This window comes from Furipterus horrens, unplaced genomic scaffold (assembly GCF_987537825.1).
Source record: "Furipterus horrens unplaced genomic scaffold, mFurHor1.1.pri manual_scaffold_8, whole genome shotgun sequence".
Taxonomy (NCBI): domain Eukaryota; kingdom Metazoa; phylum Chordata; class Mammalia; order Chiroptera; family Furipteridae; genus Furipterus; species Furipterus horrens.
In genome coordinates this window covers 32869694-32888158 of record NW_028327178.1, presented here as the reverse complement: position 1 = coordinate 32888158, position 18465 = coordinate 32869694, and positions in this window count along the sequence as shown.

Below are 18465 nucleotides of genomic sequence, written 5' to 3'. Positions count from 1 at the left end.
TAACAATTAATATTTATTTAAATGAGACATTGGGTATCTATCAACAAGAACCTCTGTAATCACCTCCAGAAAGCTGATAGATGCTGTTTATTCTGAGCCTAGTTTTTCAAATTTTAAGGTTGTTTATGAGTGCTTCAAACTTTCTAATAAATTCTTGTTTTGCTTATATTAGGCAATGTCTGCTTTTTTAAATGAAAGAGATGTTCATAATTCTGACAGAATTAATATTCTAAGATTCAACTTGTTTATGCTAAATATTTGTTCTAGATTCCTAAATACTTTAACAGTAAAAACTGAAATGCTAGCATGCCATAGTAGATGCTCTTGTTTTAACCTGCCTTTTAGATTATGTCTTCTATTCAGTTCATGTTGTACTCTGGAATACTCATAATTCCCTGAAGACACACTGATGTCTCATCTGCTATGCTTTCCATATACATGTAATTGTCCTACAAAAGTGCATTGCTAAATTCAATTATTTAATTCATATTTTGTACTCAAAATTAACTTCTCCATATGCCTTCAACAATAAAATAGTAAGTATTTCTACTAATCCATAGTGTGTATTTGTGCCTGTAATTGAATTTTCTTGGTTTGTGTTTATAATTATTTATACTTAAATATTATTTTACATAAAACAGGGATAATGCTTATATCACTTTATGCCCTAGGAGTGCTGCCATAATGCTTTACACATAGTAGAGACTAAATAATCATACTGAGGTTAGTTTCTATTTCTTCTCTTGCCTTTTTGTGCAATATGCATTATTAATAACAATTACTATTATTACAAGTGGAAAATTCAAAAGTGGTTATAAAATTAAAGAATGTGCAGATAGTGATTATTTTAATTATTCTGCCAGTCAAATACCAAGCAAAATAATTGCCTCCCTTGGGTCCTCAATAGCCAAGTATGTAATATGTATAATAATAATGTACTGTAATCATGATTCAGAAACAGCATTTAAGTGTGGAAATAAAGGTTTGGTTATACATTCCAAAATTAAAGAGCGCTATTACATAATTAGAAACACAGAATAGAATTGATTTTTTTTCAAAATCAATTACAAACTGTTCAAATTATTGGTTTTAAGCTTCGCTGCATGAGATTTTGATGGTGTGAATTTACATATGCCTTTACCATTTGTATAATAATTTATTGGAAAGAAAATATGTTTCCCAGTTATATACCCTATAAAGGTTTTAAGAATACTTAAAGAATGTATTGTTACAGAAATTTCTCATTTTCAAAAAATTGTTATAGAACTTTTGATTTGGAAGACATTGTAAAGATCATCTCGTTCACCCTCCACCCTCACTAACTAAGGAACTGATGAGAAGGAAAATGTTGATTTTATTGTTCCCTGCAGAGGAAGTTATCAAATTTCTATCTCTTCTTGAGATGAAGTTAACTGATATTCTTGCTGCTAATCATCTGTGTTGGGCCTATATGAAGAGAAATAAATATTTTGGTTATAAGAGAAGGGGAATACTCAGTAATCCAAATCAGCATTTTCAAAGAAAAAAATTATTATCTGTGCTTGAATTAAATAACAGAAGTGGAGGGTATTGTGCAAAATCTCTCCTTATAGTTGACTTGACTCAGCTTCTTTGGTTGGGGAAAAGTGTGGTGTCATCACTGACGTGGTCCTCAGGCTTGCAAAAGGTTGGGAGGAGAAAGGATTCATCATAAAGTGAAGGAAGTGTTAATGCTGAGGGATTTGCTTTTTTCCCTTTTTTTGTAGAGTAGTTCACAGTGACAAGAGTTTTAATTTTAAAGGAGAAAAGTGCTAGTCCTTATTGCTGCCCAATAAAGGAAGAATTTTTGTCTTTCTGTAGCTGTCTTATTTCACTTAGCAAAATGTCTCTTTTTTATATAAAGTTATAGTCATGCAAGATGAATCAGTTCTAGAGATCTGCTATACAACATAGTGCTTAGAGCTAGCACTTCTTTGTACACCAAAAACTTGGTAGAAGTACAAATAGGTGGTTACAGAACAGCCATGGGGATGTAAAGTACTGTATAAGAAATGGAGTAGCCAAAGAAATTATATGCATGACCCATGGATATGAACAGTGGCGGACTGTCTGAGGGAGTGGGGGATACTGGGGGGAAAAGGGGAAAAATCAGAACAACTGTAATAGCATAATCAATAAAATGTAATTTAAAATAAAAAATAAAATAATCTTAAATTGTGTTTTTACCACAAGGAAAAGGTAGGAGGCAGGAGGGACTTTCCAAGGTGGTGAATATATTTATTACCTTGATAGTTATGATTTTCACAGGTGTGTGAATATGCTCAAACTCATCAAATTGTACACACTAAAATGTATAGTTTTTGTATATCAGTTACCCTTCAATTTAAAGAGTACTGTCCTAATATTAATAAACAATGGTCAGATAGTGAGAAAAATCTGCTAATCATAACAAACATAGGGTGTGATAAGAGCTACAGAAAGCCAGTTTATGACAACAAAAGTAATTAAGAGGGACCTGCCTAAGCACATTTTATTCTTAAATCTTTTGGGAAGGTGATCTAGTCCACAAAATAGTACATAAACTAACCTTTTGACATTTCAAGATCCTATTTTACAGAAGAAAGAATAAAATTTCACTGACAATCTAGGACACACTTCTTGGTCTTAAGAATATATGTATTTTTATTTTTCAATAATATATATGTCTATGGGAAGATATTGCCACCTTTGAAGGAAGCAAACTCTTCAATCAAATATTACAACATTATATTTTTAAACATTGTTTTAAATTTTTACTTTTTATGCTTGTCAGAATTAATCATCAAATTGTGAAGAAGTATTTCATATTAAGAATATCATGCTAAAGTAAATAGTATGTGAGTTTTCAATGTAATTACATGAAATGTAAACAAAAGTATTGAATGGGAAATCAGAAAATGGTAGAAACAAAATCATTTAAAACCACATTTTACATTTTGAATTGGTTCTGTTGTTTTCTATTATTTAAAAACTAACTATGACTTGGATCCATGCAAAGCTTTGGACACTAGAGCCAATTTACCTGGGTTCTAATAGTAGTTTTCCCTTTTATTATCCATTAAATTTAGAATAATTATTTTAGCTTTCAACATTCCAGAATTCACAACCCTAAAATGAATGCTAACAAAACTTAAGAGAAAATTTATGTGAAGTAAAATTTTAAATCATTTCCTACTGCTATTGTTGCATATGTTCATACAAAAACTTTAATTTTAGTTCATTGTTTTCTTAGTGATCTGGGGGTTCCTCATGAAGGCGAAAAAAGGAAAGGGTTTTCTATAATTCTCAGAGAACATTTGTCTACATTTTACAGCTTAGACAATGATAATTTTTCTGGTGAACATTGAACAAAATAAGTCAATTAGTAAATTAGCAACACTTTAAATTATAATTTCAGTATGTTATACAAAACTAGACTATTTTCAAAGCACCTTGTTTCTTGAATTACATTTTAGAATATATTTTATGTTCTTCCCACTTTGGGCTTTTTTAAGTCTTCTAAATACAAGGGATAAAAAGCCATGATTTAAAAATTTCACTTCATTATATGCCTTAATGATCCAAATAATATTCTGATTATCTATGGTGTTGATTCTCATGTCCTGAAAAATCCCAAATAAAACAGCTTTTGCTACAAATGTATAGTAAAGCATGAATCCTTTGACACAGTTTCTTCACATTTCATTAATGTAATTAGATTTGGCAATGACAATGTAAGAAAAGAACAGTGAATATAGAAGAAGAATAAAATATGTTGCAATTAACACTGCAATATTCAAATTCTACAAGCTTAGGAAAAATTTTTAAGGTCAGTTTCCTTATATTAAAAATGTGATAAAAATAATTGTTTCAATAATTGTTTAAAGAATTAAATAGCTGTAAGACCCCCAAGCACAGTGGTTGAGATACAATGTGTCTCAGGTGAAATATTTTCTTCTCTTTTTTTTTTTTTTTTTTTATGACCAGAGACATATTTATTAAGGTAACTTTGGTTAACAACACTATATAAATTTCAGCTGTACAAATTATAATGATATGTTTACTCTATTGCATGCTCACCATCAAAGTTCTAGTTTCCTTCCATTACCATATGTTTGACCCCCTTTACCCTATTAGCCTTTACCCCATCCTCTTTCCCTGCAGTAACCGTCATTCTGTGGTCTATCTATGAGTTTTTCTCTTTCTTTTTTCTTTTTATTATTTTTTATTTTTTAAATTTTTATTTATTTATTTATTTTGATTTTTTAATTACAGTGGTCCCATTTTTTTCCCCTTTGCTCCCCACCACCTATCCCACCCCTTCTCCCACAATCATATCCCTCCCCTTTGTCCATGTCCAGGAGTCATTTATACACGTTCCTTGACTAAACCCTTTCCTTACTTATCCCCCTGTTCTCCCTCCGCCGCCCCCCTAATAACTGTTATTCTGCTCCTTGTTCTACTTAGTTCATTTGTTTGTGTTGTTCCTTAGTTTTCTGTATTCGGAGATATCATACAGTATTTTTCTTTCTTTGCCTGGCTTATTTCACTAAGCATAATTCTCTCTAGTTCCATCCATGTTGTTGCAAATGGCAGGAGTTCCTTCTTTCTTTCTTCTAGATAGTATTCCATTGTGTAAATGTACCACAGTTTTTTGATCCACTCACCTACAGATGGGCACTTAAGCTGTTTCCAGCACTTCGCTATTGTAAACAGCGCTGCTGTGAACATAGGGGTGCATAAGTTCTTTTGAATTAGAGTTTTAGGATTTTTCAGGTATAATCCTAGCGGTGGAATTGCTGGTTCAAAAGGCAGTTCCATTTTTAGTTTTTTGAGGTAATTCCATACTCTTTTCCATAGTGGCTGAACTAGCCTGCATTCCCACCAACAGTGCAGAAGGGTTCCCGTTTCTCCACACCCTCGCCAGCACTTGTCGTTTGTTGATTTGTTGATGATGGCCGTTCTGACAGGTGTAAAGTGGTATCTCATTGTGGTTTTTATTTGCATCTCTCTGATGGCTAGTGATGTTCAGCAGTTTTTCATGTGTCTATGGACCTTCTGTATGTCCACTTCAGAGAAGTGTTTGTTCAGTTACTTTGCCCATTTTTTAATTGGGTTGTCTGTTTTCTTAATGTTGAGTCGTATAAGCTCTTTACATATTTTGGAGATCAGTCCCTTGTATGAGGTATCATTGGCAAATATGTTTTCCCATGTGGTTGGTTTCCTTTTCAACTTGCTGATGTTTTCTTTTGCTGAGCAGAAACTTTAGTTTGATGTAGTCCTATTTGTTTATTTTTTCTTTTATTTCTTTTGCCTTAGGAGATATACTGAGAAGATATTGTTACTTGGTATATCTGAAATTTTCCTGCCTATATTTTCCTCTAGGACTTCTTTGGTGTCATGGCTTACATTTAAGTCTTTGATCCGTCTTGAGTTTATTCGCGTGTGTGTTGTAAGTTGGTGGTCTAGTTTCATTTTTTTGCATGTCCCTGTCCAGTTTTCCCAGCACCATTTGTTAGAGAGGCTCTTCTCACTCCATTTTATGTTCCTTCCTCTTTTATCAAATATTAGTTGACCATAGAGGCCTGGGTTTATTTCTGGACTCTCTATTCTGTTCCACTGATCTATATGTCTGTTCTTATGCCAGTACCAGACTGTTTTGATCACAGTGGCTTTGTAGTATTGTTTGATATCTGGTGTTGTGATTCCTCCTGCTGTGTTTTTCTGTCTCAAGATTGCTTTTGCTATTTGGGGTCTTTTTTAGTTCCATATGATTTTTTTGGAGTATTTGTTCTAGGCCTGTGAAATATGTCATTGGTATTTTAATAGGGATTGCATTAAATCTGTAGATTGCTTTGGGTAGTGTGGCCATTTTGATGATGTTGATTCTTTCCATCCAAGAACATGGTATTTGCCTCCATTTATTTGTATCTTTCCTAATTTCTTTCTTCAATGTTATGTAATTTTAAGAGTACAGGTCTTTTATCTCTTTGGTTACGTTTATTCCTAGGTCCTTTATTTTTCTTGTTGCTATAGTAAATGGTATTTTCTTTTTTGTTTCTGTCTCTGATATTTTATTGTTGGTGTACAGAATGCCTTAGATTTCTGTATGTTTATTTTGTACTCTGCTGTTTTGCCAAATTTGCTTATTATATCAGGTAGTTTTTTAGTGGAGTCTATAGGGTTTTCTATGTATACTATCATGTCATCTGCATATAATGATAGTTTTACTTCTTCTTTCCCAATTTGGATGCGTTTTATTTCTTTTTCTTATCTAATTGCTGTGGCTAGGACTTCCAACACCATGTTGAATAGGAGTGGAGAGAGTGGGCAGCCTTGTCTTGTTCCTGATTTCAGGGGGAATGCTTTCAGTTTTTGTCCATTGAGTATGATGTTGACTTCTGGTTTCTCATATATAGCCTTAATTATGTTAAGGTATGCTCCCTCTATTTCCATTTTGCTGAGTGTTTTCATCATAAATGGGTGTTGTACTTTACGAAATGCTTTTTCTGCATCTATTGATATGATCACGTGATTTTTGTCTTTCATTTTGTTTAGGTGATATATTATATTTATTGATTTGTGAATATTAAACCATCCTTGCATCTCTGGGATGAATCCCATTTGAGCATGATGCATGATCTTTTTAATGTATCACTGGATCCTGTTTGCCAATATCTTGTTGAGGATTTTAGCATCTATGTTCATCAGTGATATTGGCCTGTAGTTTTCTTTCTTTGTTGTGTCTTGACCTGGTTTTGGAATTAGGGTAATACTGGCTTCATAGAATGAGTTTGGGATTTTTCCCTCTTCTTGAATTTTTTAGAATAGTTTGAGGAGGGTAGGAGTTAGTTCTTCCCTATATGTTTTGTGAAAGTCTCCTTTGAAGTCATCTGGTCCAGGGCTTTTGTGTGCTGGGAGATTATTGATTACTGTTTCAATTTCATTCTTTGTTGTTGGTCTGTTGAGACTTTCTACTTCTTCTTGATTCAGTTTTGGAAAGTTATATGTTTCTAGAAATTTGTCCATTTCATTTGGATTTTCGAATTTCTTGCCATACAGTTGTTTGTAGTAATTTCTTACAGTCCTTTGTATTTCTATGATATCAGTCGTGATTTCTCCTCTTTCATTTCTAATTGTGTTTATTTGGGTCCTCTCTCTTTTTTTCTTGATGACCCTGGCTAAAGCTTTGTCGATTTTGTTTTTTTTTCAAAGAACCAGCTCCTACTTTTGTTGATCTTTTGGTTTGTTTAGTCTCTATATTATTTAATTCTGCTCTAATCTTGATGATGTCCTTTCTTCTACTTGCCCTAGGCTTTGTTTGTTGTTGTTGTTCCAGTTCTCATAACTTCAGGGTTAGATTTTTTTATTTGAGATTCTTCTATCCTTTTCAGATATGCCTGTATTGCTATGAATTTCCCTCTTAGGACTTCTTTTACTGTGTCCCATAGGTTTTGGGATGTTGTGTGTTCTTTATCATTAGTTTCCAGAAACTTCTTGATTTCTTCTTTGATGTCATTGTTAACCCATTCATTATTTAGTAGCATGTTATTCATTCTTCATGAGTTTGGATGTCTTTGATTTTTTTTCTTTGAGGTTGATTCCTAGTTTCAAAGCATTGTGGTCTGAAAAGATGCTTGATATAATTTCAATTTTCTTGAATTTGTTGAGGCTTGTTTTGTGTCCTATCATGTGGTCTATCTTTGAAAATGTCTCATGTGCATTTGAAAAGAATGTATATATTTTCTTCTTTGGGGTGAAAAGTTCTATAAATATCAGTTAAGTGCATTTGGTTTAATGTATTGTTCAATGCCTGTATATCCTTGGTGTTTCTTTGCTTCAAGGACCTGTCTGTTTTTGATAATGGAGTGTTAAGTTCCCCTACTATGAATGCGTTGCTGTTAATATCTTTCTTGTGATCTTCCAGTATTTTCTTCATATATTTGGGTGCTCCTATCTTGGGTGAATATATGTTTATCAGTGTTATATCTTCTTGATGGATTGTTTCCTTAAGTATTATGAAATGTCCTTCTTTGTCTCTTTTTACGGCCTTTGTTATGAAATATGTGTTGTATAAGTATTGTTACCTCAGCTTTTTTTGTGTGACCATTTTCTTGGAATATTTTTTTAAATCCTTTCACTTTCAGTCTGTTTAAGTCTTTTATTTTGAGGTGTGTTTCTTGTAGACAGCAAATATGTTAGTCCTATTTTCGTATCCATTCCGCTACCCTATGTCTTTTAATTGGAGCATTTAATCCATTTACATTTAAGGTTATTATTTACATGTATTTATTCATTTCCCTTTGTACCTGTGTTCTTCTCCCTCTCTTTTTTTCTTATTTTTCTTAAAGCATTCCCTTTAGCATCTCTTGCAATGCTGTTTTGGTGGATATGTATTATTTTAGTCTTCTTTTGTCTGAGAAACTCCTTATTTCATCAGGTGAATATTTTCTTGCAGTAATCTTTATAGAAAGTTTGGGTCCTTTTTAAGTCCTTAGAAGACTGTTAAATACAGGTATATACCTATGTTTTACTGAAGTATTTTTCAAAATCCCAGTGTAGTTCCCTGGCAAGCTATGCTAAAATTCATGGACTCATACCACTTAGGATACAGCCTATGAAGTCTTCTATTTTCTCACCTTAGGCGCACAACAGAAACAGGTAAGTGGAACTAGAAAGATTGCATCTTCACCACATTCTTTTTTTCAAGTTATTTGTATATTTTCTTTCTTTTTCTTTTTTTATTGTATTTTCCATTACCATTTATCCCCCTTATTGCCACTTTCTTTAAAAAAATAGTTCCCCTTCACCATTTCTATGATAACATTTTGACATAACAGGTGTTAAGTCGCTGACGAGAAAAAAGAAAAAAGGCTGTGTGAAATATATCATTGATCCAGTGTTCCAAATTAAATTAGTAGAGAAGGTAGGCAAAGAAGGCTCCTTGTTTATGTATGTTCCTCCATCAACTGACAGCTCACTCCACTTGTCCTAGAGATTATTGAATCTTCATAATTATTAACATATCTACTTGCTGTAAAATTAGACAACTTTTGTTTATTCAGCCCTTGGAATTAACAGATAATTTATTAATGTCCCCAAATTTGCAAACATTTCTATAAAGAGAAATATATCAAAATAAAATAAAAAGATAATCACAGGTTTAAAATATATTATTTTGTGCTAAATTTGAGGAATTCCCTAGAAAATCTGAAATGGAGTGTTTCTAGGATGCAAAGAATGCATCATTTATTTTTGTTTTCTTGATGTTCCTCTGAGTTCCATAATTATTATTGGTTGAATAAATAAAGCAGAAGTGTAATGGAATATTTTATTGATTTTGTACTGTGAGGCAAACAGATTTGCCTCTTTGATTTTGGAAATGAAAATTATTTCGTAAACGTAAATATAATTTGAAGTGTCTACAAGCGAATTCTCTAGTGGGATGAGAATTCAACAATACGTAGTCTAAGAACCCAAAATGCAGTGTAAATTGTATAATACCTTAGTCATGTTTGTTTTTTTAATGACTGTTTTTTTTTTAATGAGAGCTTGTTTTAGACATGCTTTGAAATTTTTTTATTCAAAAATTTAAAAAATGGCACTCATACTCAAACTGAGTTTAGTAACATATTCCAGATTTATTAACTTATTCTATTTTTTCTTTTATTTTATTGTTGTTCTATTATAGTTGTCCTGTCCCAATTTTTCCCATTGCTCTCAACTGCCCTGTCCCCCACCTCTGCTACCACAGTCAATCCACACCCTGTTTTCTATGTCCATGGGTCATTTATACATGTCCCTTGACTAGACCCTTCCCCTTTTTTCCCCTCTTCTCTCCCTCTAGTCACTGTCACTCTGTTCCTTGCTTCCATGCCTCTGGTTCTATTTTGCTTGTTTGTTTGTTTTGTTCATTAGGTTCCTGTTATATGTGAGATCATATGATGTTTATCTTTCACCAACTGACTAGACCCTTCCCCTTTTTTACCCTCTTCTCTCCCTCTAGTCACTGTCACTCTGTTCCTTGCTTCCATGACTCTGGTTCTATTTTGCTTGTTTGTTTGTTTTGTTCATTAGGTTCCTGTTATATGTGAGATCATATGATGTTTATCTTTCACCAACTGGTTCATTTCACTTAGCATAATACTCTCCAATTATATCCACGCTGTCGTGAAAGGTAGAAGTTCCTTCTTTCTTTCTGTTGCATAGTACTCCATTGTGTAAATGTACCACAGTTTTTTTGTCCACTCACTTATTGATGGGCACTTAGGCTGTTTCCAACACTTGGCTATTGTGAATAGCACTGCTGTGAACATAAGGGTACATAGGTTCTTTTGAATTGGTGTTTTAGAATTCTTCGGGTATAATCTCAGCAGTGGACTTACTGGACCAAAAGGCAGTTCCACTTTTAGTTTTTGAGGACATTCCATACTATTTTCCATATTGGCTGCACCAGTCTGCATTCCCACCAACATGCACGAGTGTTCCTTTATCTCCACATCTTCACCAGCACTTGTTTGTTGATCTATATTAACTTACCCTTAATAAACAACAAAATCCTTACTTTTTAAGAAGGTGATTAATTTTATTTCATACTTACAACAATTTTTATGAAACTGAAAATAAACTCTAGTCATATGAGAATAGATCCAGCCAGATTACATGTTAGTCTCAACAAATAATGAATGTCACACAAAGGCTATATGGCATCTGGAATAACAGGGCTACTTTTAGAAATATTTGTTACTTTATTCCCATTATTAACATTTTAAGATTTCCAAATTAAGTTATAAAAGCATGATCAAAAGGTATGACATAAATTATTTAAAATAATTTCAGTATAGACAATTTGATATTTTTCTTTTACATTTGAGAAAACTAAGACTCTGACATGATCAGAATTAGATGATGACTGGACAAATTTCTGTATCCTGTTTCTGACATAAGCCTTTCACCTGTCCCCTGTTTCTTCTGTTAATCTTACCCCTTTCCACTTCCTTCTTCTCCTTAGCAACACCCCTTGTTTTCTATTCTTTTATCTCCCTCTCAAGTTCTCCCTCAAGGTGCTCATTGTTTCTCTTCTCCCTATGCCTTCCCATTTGCATTTCCCTCCTTTCATTTTACTTTCTCCTCTCTGTCTTCCTTCAGTTCTTTCTGGCATTCTGATGTTGTCTTTTTTCTTTTTCTTCTTTCTTTTTTTAAAACCAAATTTATTGGGGTGACAATAGTTAATAAGATTATATAGATTTCAAGTGTATGATATATAGTCTGTATATATTGCATTTTGTGTCTACCACCCAAAGTCAAATCTTCAGGCACCATATATTTTCTCCCCTTTACACTTTACTAATCTCCCATTCACCTTCCCTATGATATCTACCATACTAGTGCACATCAAAAGAAATCTCCAACAAAACACAAAAGCTAACCAACCAAATGTGAGAAGATATTTGCAAACAACAGTTCCAACAAAGGGTTAATATTCAAAATATATAAAGACTCATCTGCCCTGGCTGGTTTAGCTCAGTGGATTGAGCGTCGGCCTGCGAGCTAAGTGTCGCTGGTTCGATCTTCCAGTCAGGGTACATCAGAGAAGGAAAACTCTGACTCCAAAAAACCTCCGCTGCCTTGCGGCATACCTCTTCAGGGGAAAGGCTAAGGGAGTAAACCCCGACAGAAAATCCGGAGCCGGAGTCCCTAAGGCGGTTTGACGTTGTAGTCAACACCGGCAACTCCTGCGGCGCACCTGAACCCAAGCTGTATTGACTCCGTCTTTCCCTTGGATCCTTCAGCTGCGAAGAGAGGGGTGTCTGCTGCATGGGCAACAGCAGACCCTCCATATTACCCTGCCCAGGCTCTGTAGCTTCAGCGTCATCGCAAGATGTCAATTCAACACGGGAGGAGACAGATACTACCATGTCACTCCCGAGTCGGACTGCACAGCCATTCTCGGCGGTGCAGATAGACTCTTAAGAAGCTACACCATCGTCTCTCGAGATGGACGGCTGCCGACGACGATAAAGACTCATACAATTCAGCATCAAGTGAACAAATGATCCAATTTAAAAATGGACAGAGGACCTGAACAGACACCTTTCCCAAGAATACATACAAACATATTAAAAAGATTCTCAAATTCACTAGCTATTAGTGAAATGCAATGAGATACCACCTCACACCTATTAGAATGGCTACTATCAACAAGACAAGTAATAACAAGTGTTGAAGAGGTTGTGGAGAAAAAGGAACACTTATTCACTACAGGTGGGAATATAAACTGTTGCAGCCACTATGAAAAAGTCTTGTGGTTCCTCAGAAAATTAAGGATAGACTTACGATATACCCAGCAACCCCTCTCCTGGGTATCTGCCCCCCAAATTTGAAAACATTTATATGCAAAACTATATTCACTCCATGTTCACTGCAGCATTATTCATGGTGGCTGAGATGCAGAAACAACCAAAGTGTCCTTTGGTAGATTGTTGGATAAAAAGATGTGTTATGTATATGTATGCAGTGAAATTCTACTGAGCTAGAATAAAAAATGAAATGCTGTCATTTGTGGCAACATAGATGGATCTTGAGACTGTTGTGATAAGCATAGTGAGTCAGACAGCAAAAAGTTAAGAACCATGTGATTTCATTCAGATGTGGAATATAAAAGTAAGAGCAGCAAATGAACCAATAAGAAAAATTAGATTTTAATATGAGTGTTATTTTTTACATGTATTACATGATCTATATGTCTTTGGCCATATGACTTGCAAGCCTAAAGACAAAAACTTATTTTCAAATTATTGAGTAACATTTGATTTCTGTGGGACTTTTCTGAATCTCATTTCTGAGCATTAAAATAAAAAGTTAGTATTTAAGTGTCTGTTGTACCTATTTTACTAAACTGTTTCTACTCAAATAAGGTGTTATATGAGATAACACTACTGAAACTGTCAATTGTTATAAAATATTACTTCCAATGGTATCATCAATAGCAATATTTATGTGGACTCATGTTTCTACTAAATATACTATATACATATAGTAATTTTAATAAATATATTATTACAAGTCAATATAAATCTCTATAATGTAGTCATAATATATGATGATTTAAGTCAGTTGTACAGATATAAGTGTTTCAGCCTAATTTTAAATAATTATTTGGATCCTCAGTTTTATCAATGATAAAATAGGGATAACACATACTGCATAGTAGCACTGTGGATACAAAAGAAAAACATAATATAAAATAGATGGCTCATGATAAGTTCTCAAAACATTTGATTAAGGCATAGAAATGTGTGATAAAATTTTATAAGTCTCCAATATTAAAAATTATATGAACATTTGTTGTGAATAGCACTGTTTTTTCCTAACTCATGAAAAATTTGGTAGGAAAATGACATTCACATGAAGATGTTTTTAAAATTAGTAATTGTGATTTCAAAGCAATGATTTTTTTTCACTGTTATTTTTTTAGAATCTTAGAAAATTTTTAAAATGATCTATTATAATTTATCTTAGCAGTTGTGCCCAAAATCTTCTGATATTTCAAATGTCTAGAGTATCTTCTGAATTATAGTCTAACTCTGTGTATAATAATTCTTTTGCATAATTATATTTGTGTTATGAGTTAATTTATCAGCTTGTAGATGCAGGGGTATAATGACCCACAGTTCATTTGGTTGATAATATTTACTGATTAGGGTGGGAAGTCCATTAAAATAATAGTGCTCTCAAATTCAGGCCCTTTGCTATTGTTCTCCCTTTTGCCTTGCTCAGTCTTCCTTGAAACATTCATTTAGTCACTCTCATTATATCATTAATCTTTGCTCAAATGTCAGCTCATTAGGGAGGACTTCTCTGATTACACTATCTCACTGTAGCCTGTAACTACTCATAATTTCAACCATTTTCTCTCCATAGAACTTACCTGACATATATTACATTTTTAATAGACTTTAGATTTTAGAGCAGTTTTAAATTCATAACAAAGAGTAAGATGTAGAGAGATTTTCCATTTACAGTAGTCCCTCTCTATATTGCAATTCACTTATAGCGGCCTCGCTATATCACGGGATTTTAAAAAATATTATATTTAACTATTTATTGCAGATTTTTTGCTATATCACGGGATTTTGTGGTACTGTATGTATGTTGTTAAAGTTACATAGGTTTAAGAGTGTAGAATATGTTTAAGAACATAAGTAGTGTTTATAAAAGTGTGGAAAAGGTTCATAAGAGAGTGGGAAAGGTTAATAAGGGACTGGGAATGGTTTAGAAGTGTGTGGGAAGGGTTTATAAAGCCTTAAAATATAAATAAATACTAAAATAAATGTAAGGTTCCTACTTTGTGGATTTTCACCTATCGTGTGGGGTGGGTCTAGAATGTAATACCCACAATAAGTGAGGAAATACTTTACCTCTTAACCCCACACTAGCATAGCTTATCAATATCAATATTCCCCACCACATCAGTACATTTGCTACTATTGATAAATCTACTCTGACATGTCATAAAGTCTGTAGTTTACACTATAATTCATTATTGATGTACATACTGTGAGTTTGAACAAATGTATAAAGACATGTATCCATCATGACAACACCATCAGTGTACTTTCAGTGCTCTAAAAATCCTCTGTCTTCTGCCTATTCATCCACCTCTTCTCCATAATCCTTGGCACTTGCTGACCTTTTTACTGACTCTATAGATGTGCCCTTTCCAGAATGTGATATAGTTGGAATCATACAGTGTGTTAGTCTATTTGGGCTGCTTTAATGAACAACTACAGTCTAGGCATCTTTCTAGATCCTCATTTATTCTATTTACTTTACATTTTATCAATTTTTATTAGTTGTCCCAATGTTTCCCCCTTTGCCCTCCTCCGCCCATCCCATTCCCCACTCCCACAATCAATCCCCACACTGTTGTCCCTGTCTGTGGGTTATTCATACATGTTCTTTGACTAGTTCCTTCCCCTTCTTTTCACCATTATCACCTTCCCCCTCCTCTCTGGTCACTTTCAGTCTGTTCCTTGTTTCTATTCCTGTGGTTCTATTTTGTTTGTTAGATTATTTTGTTCATCAGATTATTCTTATAGGTGAGATTGTATGGTATTTATCTTTCAATGACTGGCTTAATAGTCTCAAGTTCCACCCATGCTGTTGCAAAAGGTAAAAGTTTCTTTTTTTTCTTTATCCTGCCTAGTATTCCATTTTGTAAATGTACCACAGTTTTTTGATCCATTAATTTACTGTTGGGCACTTAGACTGTTTCCAGCACTTGGCTATTGTAAACAGCACTGCTATGAACATAGGGGTGCATAGTTCTTATAAGCTGGTGATTCTGGATTCATAGGGTGTATTCCCAGCAGCAGAATCACTGGGTCAAAAGGAAGTTCCATTTTTAGTTTTTTTTTGGGGAAATTTCATATCATTTTCTACAGTTGCTGTACCAGTCTGCAGTTCCACCAATAGTGCCCTAGGGTTCCCTTTTCTCCACATCCTCACCAGCACTTGTTGTTTGTTGACTTATTAATTATGGCCACTCTGACAGATATGAGGTGGTATATCATTGTGATTTTAATTTGAATCTCTCTGATGGCTAGTGGTGTTAAGCATCTTTTCATATGTCTATGGGCCCTCTGTATGTCCCCCTTGGAGAAGTGTCTACTCAGGTCCTTTGCCCATTTTTTATTTGGATTGTTTGTCTTCCTGGTATTGACTCATAGGAGTTCTTTATATATTTTAAAGATCAAACCCTTGTCCTATGTATCACTGACAAATATGTATAGATCTTCTTTTAGAAGGTGTTAACACCATTCATGAGGGTACCAATCTCATGAATTAAGCACCTCTTAAAGGCTCCATCTCCTAACACCATCACCTTTAGAGGTTAGAACTTCAACATAAATTTTAGGGCAGACACAAACATCCAGACCTTAGCATACAGTATGTAGCCTTTTCAGATTAGATATTCTTACTTAGTAATGTGTATTAAAGTTTCCTCTATAGCTCTTCATTTCATTACATTTTTATTGTTTAATCTTCTACAATTAAAGTATAAGCTATATGAAAATAGGGTCTTTGTTTTTTACACTGTATGCCACTAACATATAAAATGGAACCTGACTCAAAATTTGAACTCTATAAATGCTTGAATGAATATATTAAATAAATAATTAAAGTTAAAATAATTGTTAACAATTGAGGTAGTCTTTATGTCAGGAAAATATTCTCTGAAGATAAATCTAAGGAATTTACATTATTTTTCCAAGTTATGTAACTAAATTGGGAAAGCTAAGAATGAAAGACATGTGTTTAGTTCATTACGCTTCAGTATTTCATGATTTTTCCTACAAAATCTAATTTACAGAATGTTAACTTTCAATAGCTTGTGGCATTATTGTTTAGACAATTGTATAAATTAGATGCATTATGAATAGAACTTGTAGTTTGAAATTTTGACAGAGAGAAGACAATTCTAAGGTATATTTAAATAAAATTTCTTAAATGGAGTAATGAATAGAAAATCCTGAAAGTAACCAGAACACAATACAAATCATACAGTGTCACAAAAATAAAAATAAGAGTAGGGTTTTAGCCACATATTAAAGTAGAAGACAAAGCAGTGAAAAGTTTAAAGGATGTAAGTAAAATGCTGTCAACCTAGAATTTTAAACTTAGATAAATTGAGGTCTTTCTTTAGACAAACAAAAACTGATAGAGTTCATCACTAGCAGACATGCAATATAAGAAATGTTAAATAAATTTGTTCAGAAAAACTAATAAAGTATTTAAGAAGTGATAAAAACTTCGTATTCTAATTTTTAAAAATTACCTTTGCATACAGAAATACAAAAAACTTAGAAATGGTTAAAGAAATATTTAAAAATTAGCAAAAATTTGGAGGATACACAATATCTGATTTCCAAATTTACTGTATGTTTGAAGCAATTAAGACAAAGTAATATTATGTAAGAGTCAATATTTACAACATAAAACAGAATGCAGAAATTAAATGTGCATCCACATATTCAATTGGTTTTCAAGAAAATTTCCAAGGTAAATGTTATTAACAACTTGTGTTAGACAATCAGAAATTTATATATAAAAATTTAATGAACTTTCACTCTTACATAACACTGTGTTAAAAAATAAGTTGATATGTTTCATGAACCTAAATGGAAAACCTGAAACATATACTTTTGGGAAAAAAATACAGAAAATATTTATTTCTCGCAGGTTAGGCAATGGTTTCTTACATATAACAAGCAAATAAAATATCAAAAAAGTGATAAGCTGGTCTTCTTCAAAGTTACAAATATTTATATTTTAAACCTTCTCTTGGGTATCTACCCCCAAAATTTGAAAACATTTCTGAAAAACAAATGCACCCTTATGTTAATTGCATCATTATTCACATGGCCAAGACATGAAAAAACCAGTGTCCTTCAATAGATGATTGGATAATAAAGATGTAGTGCCATTAATATAATAGACTGTTACTCAACCATAAGGATGGATGAAATACTGCCATTTGTGACAACATGGATGGATCTTGAAAATACCATGCTTAGCAAAATCAGTCAGAGAGAAAATATTAAAACATATAATTTCACTCATATGTGGGATATAAAACTAAAAGCAACAAAATGAGCAAACAAGAAAAACAAATAGAAACACAGGCAATAGTATGGGGGTTATTGGAGGGAAAGGGGACACACAAATGGCCAATAGACATATGGAAAGATGCTCAATGTCACTAATCATCATAGAAATGCAAATTAGAACCACATTGAGATATCATCTCACTCCTGTCAGAATAGCTATCATCAATAATTCAACAAATGTGTTGGCGAGGATGTGGAGAAAAGAGGACCCTCTTGCACTGTTAGTGGGACTGCAGATTGTTGCAACCACTTAGGAAAGTAGGATGGAGTTACCTCAAAATTTTAAAAATAGGACTGTCTTATGACCCAGAAATTCCACTTCTGAGAATACAACTAACTCAAAACAACATAAGCATCCTTATGTTCACTGCAGTGCTATTTCCAATAGCCAAGATTTGGAAGCAGCCCAAGTGTTCATCAGTAGATGAGTGGATAAAACATCTATGGTACACGTACACAATGGAACACTACTCAGTCATTTAAAAAAGAAAATGTTAACCTTTGTGACAGCATGGATGGACCTGAAGAGCATTATGCTAAGTGAAATAAGCCAGTCAGAAAAAGATAAGTACCACATGATTTAACTCATAAATGGAATCTGTTAAACAAAGTGAAATAACAAGCAAAATGAAGACAGACTCAGATAGAGAGCAGCTGACAACTGCTGGTGGTGGGAACATGGAGGAACAGAGCCAGTAAAAAAGAAGAGAAAAACTCATGGACATGGACAACAGTGTGGTGATTTCCAGGGAGGAAGTGTGTGGAGAGGTGGAGGAGGGTATAGGAGGAATAAATG